Source organism: Ruditapes philippinarum, unplaced genomic scaffold, assembly GCF_026571515.1.
Source record: "Ruditapes philippinarum isolate M1 unplaced genomic scaffold, ASM2657151v2 ctg846_1_1_1_1, whole genome shotgun sequence".
Taxonomy (NCBI): Eukaryota; Metazoa; Mollusca; class Bivalvia; order Venerida; family Veneridae; genus Ruditapes; species Ruditapes philippinarum.
The window spans coordinates 1-12,494 of record NW_026860291.1 but is presented as its reverse complement, the minus strand read 5'-3'; the positions used below and the strand labels follow the sequence as shown (position 1 = coordinate 12,494).

General features: G+C 32.9%; 1 protein-coding gene across 1 annotated transcript in view; it reads right to left on the bottom strand.

The window, feature by feature from the left end:
- Nucleotides 1-11,734, bottom strand: part of LOC132759567 (RNA-binding motif, single-stranded-interacting protein 1-like) — a 148,932-nt gene extending 137,198 nt beyond the window's left edge. The window contains exon 1 of the mRNA XM_060751374.1: nt 11,489-11,734. The gene's annotated coding sequence lies outside the window, so the exon portion shown is untranslated. The remainder of the gene's footprint in view (nt 1-11,488) is intronic.
- Nucleotides 11,735-12,494: the final 760 nt, after the last annotated feature.

Genomic DNA, 12,494 nt, shown 5'->3' with positions numbered 1-12,494 from the left:
TATTCCTTTCAATTTTTTACAACATGTACAATGCAAATATATAGAAAGAAAAATATATAAATACATTTTGAAAGAAAAAGGGTTGGACCACAAGTTCAAATAACATTAGTAAATCCGTCCGTCCCTAGAAAATACCTGCATCCACAGGTGAAGGGTTTGGGTGGTACCAATGACAAAATTAAAAAGAAGAGCAACATTACAATATAAAATTTTAATTAACAAAGCAAGCCTGCATCATATTCAATTTGTACTGCTTTGGGCTTTCATCTTGACTAGTTTAGAATGAGATAATTACATCTTTATTATGTTTTGAAACTCAGGTTTGCATTGTTTTTCAAAGTAATTATATAATGATTTCTTATTTTTCTAGAATGAACCTATAACCTTTTAACTGAAACTGAAACTGTTTTATTTGCTTAAACGCCTATTTCTACATATAATACATATTCAATGGCGTTGTACAATATCACATCAGATCATTAAAAGTAATAAATAAATGTAGTTTAAGAATAATAAAACAATTAATTCTAAATCTAAATCTAAAACATGGTATCACAAATAAAAGAAAGTAATGTTATTTAAAATAATTAAAAATATGGCTATATTATTAAAGGACATGGTAAAAGACATGCAAATGTTACTTGGATAAATAAACATCCAAAGTATTTTGAAACATTATTACAGAGGAGGCATCATTTGTTAATCTGTTTGTCTTCTTTACATTTAACTTATCTATGTTTTAAATTTTGATATAGCATCAACATTTACCATTGAGACATATACTTGGCTCTACACTAGACATCATATGATCTCCAAGGATGAAGCTTGGACACTGCTATGTCCAATAAAAAACCTCTGCAACTTAATTGAAAATTTGAGTTCTACCATGAATATTTTCTTGAGAAGGTGCGTGTCAGGTGACTTCCTCACAAAATGATTTTTTTATATAAGTTTACTATTTAAGGTAGGGAAGAGAGACAAAATGATTCATGCACAAGCCTAATCAGGGCTTCAACTTGCTTTTTGTGCACATACATTACCACAGCATAATGTGCACATCGTAACTTCACTCCAATCATATGCAACAATGGATGTGTTTCAAACAACTAAATCACATTTTCACATTGAGTATCCACTAGGAATGAGGCAATAATTGGTTGGAAGTGGGGATTCTATGGAAATGTTTGAGAAATTGTTGGCCACTTTAAAGATAGCAAGTACATATTAAGTTTTCTATTTTCTGCAACACATGATGTATATTTCCCAGCAAGAGGCTGCTAGTACATTGTATATACATGGGTCAGGGGGAAATTGTATTAATCTTTCATGGGCATAATCTGATAATGATTGCCAATAAGTGGCCAATTACTGGAACACAAACACCCCAGATTATTCATACAGTATGGTAAAGACAGCCAATTAGTAGAGATAAAAACATTTACCATACCACCTCCAGTTCAAAGTTTATCAACTGAAAGATAGGGATAGCTAATTTTCATTTTTTGGCCAGATTACTATGATTATAAGCTGATTATAAGAAGATCAGAAAACCCCTTTCCTATTGGTTTTTAAATGTTTGGAAATTTTTCATCTAGTTCTCGCTGCAGTTTTAAATTCAAACCAGAAAGTGTTCAAAGATAACAACAAAAAGGTGACCGTTTAATTTTTTATGGTAAATTTGACTGAATTAAAAAAGAAATGGACCTGGCTATTACCAGACCAAGCTGGAAAAGGCCCAGGTCTCCCAAAGCATAATGATAGAAAAAGAACATGGTTGTCCATTTGCACTCACTTGTATGATATTAAGATATGGAAGGGTTTCAATATGTGTCCTGCGACAAGATCCTGCGACATGATCCTTGAAGGATATGAGACAGTTTCTGTCTGTCATCTTTGGCTTCCCCAATGATCATGTATTTGAAAGGTCTTCCATCTATCTCCAATTAACTGATGGAATATTGGGGGGGGGGGTCTTTGTCTGTCTACCATAAAATAAACTTGAAGGATATATATTTTTTGTGTGTCTTCCATGGCATACATGGGTTTTGGCCTTCTTCTATAGCATAATTATGCTTGAGGGCATGGGAGGGTTTTGTCCATCCCTTATAGCATACACCTGAGGACATGAGCTTTATCTATCTTCTATGGCATGCACTAGAGGACATGGGAAAGGTTTTGTCCATGTCCATCTCTTATGGCATACACTTGAAGCACATGGAAGAGTTTTGTCCATCTCCAATGGCATACAATTGACATTTCTTCACTTTCTTGGCCCTCATCTCAGGCTTAAGGAGATTTAGAACATTTACTTATATCAACCCTTTTGCTGCCAGAGGGTTAATTATATTGTTTTATTGATCACCTATTTGCCAGAGAGTTTTCTAAGAAATAACTATATTATTAATTAATATAATTATTATTATTTGTTATTAAATTTTGTATTATAATAATTATGTTTCCAAATCTGTTAGTATAATAATAATTATTGTTGATGGTATGATTTTTTTATATTTATTATTACTTTCATTATTATTATTATTATTAATTCATTATTATTATCATTATTACTATAGAAACGGCAAAAGCCGTCCATATGGCAAATACGCCGAAAATAACAGGGACGGCATAAGCCGTCCCTATGGCAGTGAAAGGGTTAAAAAAAGAAATACTTGAAATTGAAGTCAACATACATTCATACATGTTTTCATTTGGCACTGATCTATGACCCTTTTATGCCATGACTTAACTTTATATAATTGCAACCTGAAAGTCAGGAGACAAGATTAATATCCTGTACTTCATTGGAAATATAATTATGGTAAAATGTACACACAACACAGTAAATGTATAAATCTATTCAGAACATGTTTGTACACAATATGCAAATATGTTAATTATATGCTAGTATGCATAATATTAATTAATGTATGCTGTTTGACATATATCAGAATGCCTTGAAAATGAAATTTTAGCAATGTGTTCATTTAACATGTATACTGTTATTCAAAAACAAAATTTGTTGTGCCCAGGGATGCTAAGGTTAAAATGAAAATGTTACAACTGGTGTGTCCTCTGTCAGCATGCAAGATCTAGTTCACTGAATTATTTCAATGGCTGAACATTAATTAAATTTTAAAATCACACCAACATTGTTTGGTGGCTTCCTGTTTTACTGGTGGAGGAAGACCTCAGCTTCCCCTCAGTGCATTATTTTACTAGTGGAGGAAAACCTAAGCTGCCCCTCAGTGCATTATTTTACTAGTGTAGGAAGACCTCAGCTGCCCCTTGTTGTATTATTTTACTAATGGAGGAAGATTTCAGCTGCCCCTCAGTGCATTATTTTCACTAGTTGAGGAAGACCTCAGCTGCCCCTTGTTGCATTATTTTACTAGTGTAGGAAGACCTCAGCTGTCCCTTGTTGTATTATTTTACTAATGGAGGAAGATTTCAGCTGCCCCTCAGTGCATTATTTCACTAGTTGAGGAAGACCTCAGCTGCCCCTTGTTGCATCATTTTACTAGTGTAGGAAGACCTCAGCTGTCCCTTGTTGTATTATTTTACTAATGGAGGAAGATTTCAGCTGCCCCTCAGTGCATTATTTTACTGGTGGAGGAAGACCTCAGCTTCCCCTTGTTGCATTATTTTACTAGTTGAGGAAGACTTCAGCTTCCCCTTGTTGCATTATTTTACTAGTGGAGGAAGACCTCAGCTGCCCCTTGTTGCATTATTTCACTAGTTGAGGAAGACCTTTCAGCCTGCCCCTTGTTGCATTATTTTACTAGTGGAGGAAGACCTCAGCTTCCCCTTGTTGTATTATTTTACTAGTGGAGGAAGACCTCAGCTGCCCCTTGTTGCATTATTTTACTAGTTGAGGAAGATCTCAGCTGCCTCTTGTTGTATTATTTTACTAGTGGAGGAAGACTCCAGCTGCCCCTTGTTGATTATTTTACTAGTCGAGGAAGACCTCAGCTGCCCCTTGTTGCATTATTTTACTAGTGGAGGAAGACTCAGCTGCCTCTTGTTGTATTATTTTACTAGTGGAGGAAGACTCCAGCTGCCCCTTGTTGTATTATTTTACTAGTGGAGGAAGACCTCAGCTGCCCCTTGTTGTATTATTTTACTAGTAGAGGAAGATCTCAGCTGCCCCTTGTATTATTTTTACTAGTGGAGGAAGACTTCAGCTGCCCCTTGTTGTATTATTTTACTAGTGGAGGAAGACCTCAGCTGCCTCTTGTTGTATTATTTTACTAGTGGAGGAAGACCTCAGCTGCCCCTTGTTGTATTATTTTACTAGTGGAGGAAGACTCCAGCTGCCCCTTGTACTATTTTTACTAGTGGAGGAAGACCTCAGCTGCCCCTTGTTGTATTATTTTACTAGTGGAGGAAGACTTCAGCTGCCCCTTGTTGTATTATTTTACTAGTGGAGGAAGACTCCAGCTGCCCCTTGTATTATTTTACTAGTGGAGGAAGACTTCAGCTGCCCTTGTTGTATTATTTTACTAGTGGAGGAAGATCTCAGCTTCCTCTTGTTGCATTATTTTACTAGTGGAGGAAGACTTCAGCTGCCCCTTGTTGTATTTTACTAGTGGAGGAAGACTTCAGCTGCCCCTTGTTGTATTATTTTACTAGTGGAGTAAGACCTCAGCTGCCCCTTGTTGTATTATTTTACTAGTGGAGGAAGACTCCAGCTGCCCCTTGTTGTATTATTTTACTAGTGGAGGAAGATCTCAGTTGCCTCTTGTTGTATTATTTTACTAGTGGAGGAAGACTCCAGCTGCCCTCTTGTATTATTTTACTAGTGGAGGAAGACTCCAGCTGCCCCATGTATTATTTTACTAGTGGAGGAAGACTCCAGCTTCCCCTTGTATTATTTTACTAGTGGAGGAAGACTCCAGCTACCCCTTGTTGTATTATTTTACTAGTGAAGGAAGACTCCAGCTGCCCCTTGTATTATTTTACTAGTGGAGGAAGACTCCAGCTGCCCCTTGTTGTATTATTTTACTAGTGGAGGAAGACTTCAGCTGCCCCTTGTTGTATTATTTTACTAGTGGAGGAAGACCTCAGCTGCCCCTTGTTGCATTATTTTACTAGTGGAGGAAGACCTCAGCTTCCCCTTGTTGCATTATTTTACTAGTGGAGGAAGACCTCAGCTTCCCCTTGTTGTATTATTTTACTAGTGGAGGAAGACCTCAGCTTCCCCTTGTTGCATTATTTTACTGGTGGAGGAAGATCCAGCTTCCCCTTGTTGCATTATTTTACTAGTGGAGGAAGCCCTCAGCTTCCCCTTGTTGCATTATTTTACTAATGGAGGAAGACCTCAGCTTCCCCTTGTTGTATCATTTTACTAATGGAGGAAGACCTCAGCTTCCCTTGTTACATTATTTTACTAATGGAGGAAGACCTCAGCTTCCCCTTGTTGCATATTTTTCAGACACAAGTACATCAGTCAAGTTAACTATGTAACCTCCTCAGATGATCCTGGTGGAATTCAAACCCATTGCAGTGAGGTAAATTCTTTTCTTGTGGCAGTGATACATTAATCATTCATTAATTATAAACAATCCCTCAAAAAATGCATTAAATATGGAATTCCTTTCCAGCCAAACAGTTCAATATTTTGAAATCTTGTAAAAAAACGTTATAATCTAAGAGAGAATAAGGTTAATGAAGATTTTAACAAAAAGGTTTAAATTTCCATGAAATATTCATCTGAGTTAAGCAATTGATAAATAAATTGCTAAGATTCCTGCAATATAAGTGAGTAAATTGTAAGATTCTATTAATGTATTTCCCTGATACAAGTTTAGATGATTATTTAACTTGGCATGATAAAATAACTGTTAAATACAAAGTGCCTATGAACTTCCCACGTTCTGTAAAATAAACAATTTTCTGTATTTCTAAAACCTGGGAATGATTTTTCTTATTTCCAATCAAAAAATGTGTTGGTTTCATGAAAAAAATGTACCAATATTTGCATACTTTCAAATTTCATAAAAAGCAACAATTCTCATCAAAGTATAAATGATGAAAACAAACATGTGGGCCAATAGAAATACATTAATATAATTTCATCTGGAAATTTCATTCATTTTTGCCTAAATACTAAACAAAATTGTTTCCCTCCAATTCTTTTAATTTCCCTTAAACTGCCTTTTGATAGTCAATAACAAACATCACTTAAAGAGGGAGATATTTCATAAAAGACAAGAGCAGAAATAAAATATGCACCAGAATCATGTTTTAAAACATATATACATACAATTATCACAAAAATGAATATTTAAGAAATATTTAACATTTAGGTAGGGCTTTCAATGCTTGTGCATCACAAATGATAAAAGAAATTTCATGACAGACTACCATGAAAAAGTGTGGAACTGTTATATATTTGACATTGGCAAGTCTAAAGTTTCAAAGGAGAAATTCCCTATACTGGCGGCCCTTTATGTGAACAGCTGCCACATGGTTTACAATGGGGCTCTTCAGCACATGCTGCAGTAAGATAAGGATAAATCTGTGTTTGATAGAAGCTTGATTACACACTCATCAGTATCATTAGATGTGTGGAACAATTTGTTTGCATAGTCCAAGCGGTTGAAAGGTCATCCAAGGTCACCATCTACAGACATATTTGAGAAGAAATATGCCATCTGATTGGTCAGTAAAATAAATATTAGTTTACAGAATTCAAATTTTGAGCTACAAGCAATAAAATGCAGTCTGCAAAGACTCCAGGAATGCTCACGTTGACAGACCAGGCTTTTTATATACCTTTGTTTTAGTAATCATTGATCATTTCAGATATTGCAAGTTAAAGAACAAAATTAATACCGAGTAATTATTTCTCAGTATATGGCCTAGATGATGTACAGGCTGGCCTGGTAACGTTCTACAAAGAAGATGATTGTACTTCATAGAATGATGATGTATAGGCTAACCTTGTTATTCTACATAGGTGATGTACTGGCTACATAGCTGATGGACAGGTTGGCCTGACAGTTCCGAACTGATGGTGTACAATGAACTGGCCTGGTTCTATAAAAACATGTGGCATTAGGCAGACGGAAAAAAAAGACACTTTCTGACTTAGAAAGCTTCCGCCAAGAAATTATATATAATGTTGTAAGTATTGTGGTATAGTTAGAAATTATCAAACCTATTGTGTAATAGGCAAAAATACTTTCTGTATAAATCTTATAAAAATAAAGAATCAGAAACAGTTTTCATCTAGTATTGTTTCCTTAGCTTATAAAATAAGCCCAGACAAGGAAAATCTGTGTAATATTCAGTAAAGCATGTTCAAGGTTATAATCATTATTAATACCAGCATCAATTTCGGCTGACAAAACATGGAATTTATTGCATAAAAACTTAAAGCAACTGCAGAAAACTACCAATGAGAAAAAACTATTGCATTAATTTATTTATTGTTTTACAGGCTGGCTTTTGGAGCAACAAACATTCCATATGTCAAACTTCAAACAGCCTCATGATTTATGAGTAAAATTGAATTATTTTGAGAGATTTTAAGGTATCAAACTAATTGCTGTGCAGTATCATGATAGAGATGCAGAATGGAGATTTCCTCGCCACAATAAAAGCAACCTGTTCCTAACATTCACTGAGATAGGGCGTTGTTGCTTTCAGCTTTCAGTAATCTTAAAAGTCTTTGATGCATCTGAAAGGCTGCATTATTTAAGTGCAATCAGATTTACTAACTAATTAAGCAAAGTGGTAATAAAATCTGTATATCCAGTTGTACCAATTATCCATCCTTTTATTAACAAATTTTGGGAAAATTACATTAAATTTCATGATTTTATGATTGTTTACAGAATTCACAAATCAACAAATGAAGAATCCTTATTCTGATCATAATACAAAGAAGCACACACTGCAATGCTCATAAAAGAACACAAATCAGGTAAAAAAAAATTAAAACTGCAACTATTTGTAAAAGGGAAAATATTTTACCAAAATGAATAGTTAAATTTCTTAACCCTATAGAAATAAGTTCAAAACTTGACAGCAACAGAGAAAGTGAATATTTTTTCCACAACTTTTACAAACCAGATAAACCATGTTTAAAGTGCCTAAAGCCTTTGGTCCCCGACACAACTTTCACCTTAAACCATCTTGAATTTTTCCTTTGAAAGGACTTGTCCACTTCCAATGTTTTTTAGAATTTGTACATTATCAAAAATTTTAGAAATATCATAATATAAAACTTATAAAAATTAGCCCAGTCCAAAATAGCAAAAAGAAGCCTTCCCCAAGGTCAAGACCTGCAAACGATGTTAAAGGTACAACCTGTGATTCAGGAGCCCCTCAAGTTTCATGCCATTAATATACAGTAAACATCCAGGCGAAAAATTTTCAATCCGTGAAGTTGGTTTTTTACTAAAAAGCCATTATTTTGATCTTGCTTTTATTGCCCTTTCCAAATTATATTCAAAAAGTTTAACTTAATTCATATTTTTCTTTCTATAATATTTTCTTTTATGTGTCAGGCATTCCATTAATAATATTCGGTAGTGATTAATTCATGAATTAAAATGATGCCATATGTTGGAGCAATAATTATGTAAACCAGTTTTAAGACTCCGGTCCACCTCTAGCTGCACACTATTTCCCCACTACATCCTTGGCCCATATGGGAATCATTTACAAATGTTTTCTGGTACACTATAGTTGATATAATTACATGAAATAATGACTAGCAATTATTGTTTCCCTTGGTACAAGTCCAGCAATCAGCAATATAACACAAGTTCATACATTTTCATGTTGAATATCATTATTTTCCCCTAACCAGCCACATGTCTAGACCTTAAATACCATTGTAATGATTTTATATGTTTCCATGCTTTATGTATTTGTCCCTAAGGCCAACTTCCAACATTCTTAACAGAAAAAGTTAGGAGATTTTGACAGTTTTTATTCACATGAATATAATATTTTGTATCATTTAAAACTACCAAGTAAATGCATAATTATAGATATCCAATGATAAATTTAAGTACAGAATTCTTTATCTACATTTAGTTACAATACTGCAATAACAATTTTATGTTTCTTATCAGTCAAATAAGAAGAAAATTGTGAAATTTCAATAACAAATCTTTAACATAACAAATATTCCCTTTTCTAATATTTTTGTACATTATGTAATGTTAAAATTCTGGAAGATGAAGTTCATTTTCCTGACCTGTAAGTTTATTGTCGGATATCTGCATACTTGCATACTGATTTATTTCTGGTGGAGAAAATGGAATGAAATTCTTTTTTATGCATAAAAAACAATGGTCAGGCATATTGTTTCGTTCAATATAGGATTTTTAAATTAATCTTCATTCAAATTCAAACATGTTTTTTACTAATGAATCTTGTACATTTTTTTTTTTTGGCATATTTTCTAGGATTTTGAGTAAACCAAATGCAAGCAACTGATAATGGGAACTTTTTCTTATCTATAAAGAAATCATCAAAACATACCATTGAAGTGCAAAGTGGCATGTGTATTTCCTTTCATTGAATATCAATTTTTCAATTTAATGATAACAAGTAGAATCTTGGGGAAGAGAGAAGACAGTAAAACAACCACATTTCAGCTGGTGGTTATTAGAATGTCAATATAAACTTTCCAGGACAGAGGGTTAAACTAGAATGAAAAGAAACACAAAATTTACATTTTGTTTTTGATGATCCCCAAAAAACTTTACCAACAACAGATACAAATCCTGTAATGATTGTTTGAATAACTTATAGAGTGAAAAGACCATTTGCTTCCCTTTTTTGATTTTACATAATCCAATTAAAACACCAGGTTACAATGTACATGGTTCCAATGTCCTTTATCTTCTTTAAATTAGTTTGGATTTTTCTTTGATTTTTGGTCCTTTTACTAGAGGCAACTTTGGTGTTAAATCAAGATGTTATTCAAAATTTCCCAGCTTTGATAAACATTGGTTTTCATGCTAAAATCCACAGTTATTACCATGATTACCAGCAGGGAGAAGTTCTTGACACTGTCAGATGATGAGGGGTAACCCCCTTAGTTTTTTGTACTAGGAAAAGAAATATCATTTATTTTTTTCCTTTAGAAAAATTTCTTTAATTTTTAATATAAATGTTTATAAATATCATATGGATAAATAGATAGATCAAAATCAACGTGACAAGCAGCCATTGCTCATGATTCCCTGATGAAAACATAAAACCTGCAAATCAAAACTATTAAAGAAAAACATTTTAACATTCAAAAGCATTGAATGAACCAGCTAAACTACAAACAAAATCATACAAGTAACTATAAAAAATGGGGAAAAAAAACACTAGATTAAAAGATTTAAGGACTGGACAAGGAAGGAAAAAATATTAATTTTGTTACCTCATCAAAGGAGAAATGGACAAGAGGGATAATATTCATTATGGGTCACAGAAGAAAATGTAATAAGAATGTTAATGGAAAACATATTTCCCAATTTTGTTAAAGCCCTTTCTTTAATTTCTATTAAAGGATTATATACCTTAATTAGAGCAATCTAAAGAACCCACAAAGAAATGGTCCATTTACATTATGGCCTTGCAAAATCTTTTCCTGTTTCAGCACCAAAGGTCATTTTTGATTCTTTTTTGCCCCAAACCCTACTGGTTATCTAATTCCCATTATTTCTTTAATTGTCTCCATGAATTATTTTTAAAGCTTAGCTCCAAACAAATTTGTGCGCTTTTTTTAGGGCTTTTTTTTTATAATAGACCCGATGGGCCCGCCCTTAGACAGACTTCCTTTATGAAAATCGAATTATAAATCGTTCCTGTCTTTTTGGCCGTCCGAAATTATTGGAGACTACATTTTAAAGCATATTTTAAGAACTCTTTCTCTGGATAAAATAAAACAATCAAAGGTAACACTTTGTTAAAGAAATAGTTGACTAAAATCTTACAGAAGGATATTCTAGAAAATTTGATCATTTAAGTTTGATAAAAAGTGGGGAATACCAAAAAATTGAATCATTTAATTAATAATTAACATCAATGCCTTTTTATGTTTTCAACCCACAACTTCTAAAACGTGCCCCAGAATTTGCACTTTAGATACCACCCCATAATTCAATTACAAGAAAGGTGTAATAAGAATTGTTTAAGATCTTGAAATAAAGAAATGAAATAAATCACTCACTATAAATAGAAAAGAAGAAACCATACACATTTTTTAAATATTAAAAATGTTTTACAGACCCCCCATTATTAATCCACTTTTCCTCCTGAACAAAAAATACTTTTTTAAAATATTTAAGGAAAAGGTTCAGACATCCAGGAAAAAAACAACCTTCTTTCATCATATTGTGCTTGTGCTACTGACAAAAAATAAAACATGCCAAAATGTTCGTCAAATCTTTCCAAATTTACATCAATGACTCACATTGTTTCCATTTTAAATGCCAGCTTAGAAATGTTACATAAAAAAGTTTAATATACTTACCACAGAAACAATGAATTATAAACTTTCCAAACTTTTTTTGCCACAGAAAACTTTCTGTATATCAAAATATCAAAGGGATCAGCAAATGTTTAATCTCTAAGGCACTTGAAATAATCACTGCTCCCTGGTGTCTGTGATATTTAAAATCACCATGAAGAATTGTTAAAAGAACAACAACAAAATATTCTTTTTTTTTCACACAAACTTCTTAATATACTGATGTTTTTATAGTGATATAACTATCATGTAATAAGATCCAAAAAATCAAACAAAAAGAGTTATGAAAGCAGACGGCACAGTAAAACAGTAGAAAGTCTGTTGTATGCTAAAAACAAATGTTTACAAGCTTTACAAAGAGTTCCATTGGCACTCAGGCACTGTTTTGTGAACATCAACACAACATATAAACTGTGAGTTTTCAGAGTGGAGAGTAGGAAATGTCTATTTTTTTTTAGTAACAACTTTTACATACAAAGTCCCTTAGACTTGCTCCAGTCATAAAAATTTCCCTAGTAAATTTTCTAAACCATTTTCTTTTAAAATATTTCTTGTTTTTTTTTTTGTAGGAATATTAAACCACATGTTTGGCAAGTCATATATCTTTTCTACAGATGGAGGCATACAGTAAGTTTAAAGCATTTTCCATGATTTATTTAGTTTCCATCAAGATTTGGGTTAAATAAATTCTAAATAAAACAGATACAAAGAATATACAAAATATATATTTATCTTCACAGGACTTAATTCTATGTTGTTATTGAAGTATAAATTTATCTACTCTGAAATTTTGCTCATTTGTAAAACAGAAAAAGGCAATAAATATAAATAATTTCTCCTTTAATATGCATTGATATGAAAGAGAATTTAACTGTAAAACAATAAATTCTGAACCCTTAAAGGGCTCCACTGGGGTTTAGCCCTTTAAAGTGTTTTGACATAACAATGCAGGACTGAAATACTTTTTTTGACATATATTTTACCTTTTGATAACATTTCAGAAAATTCA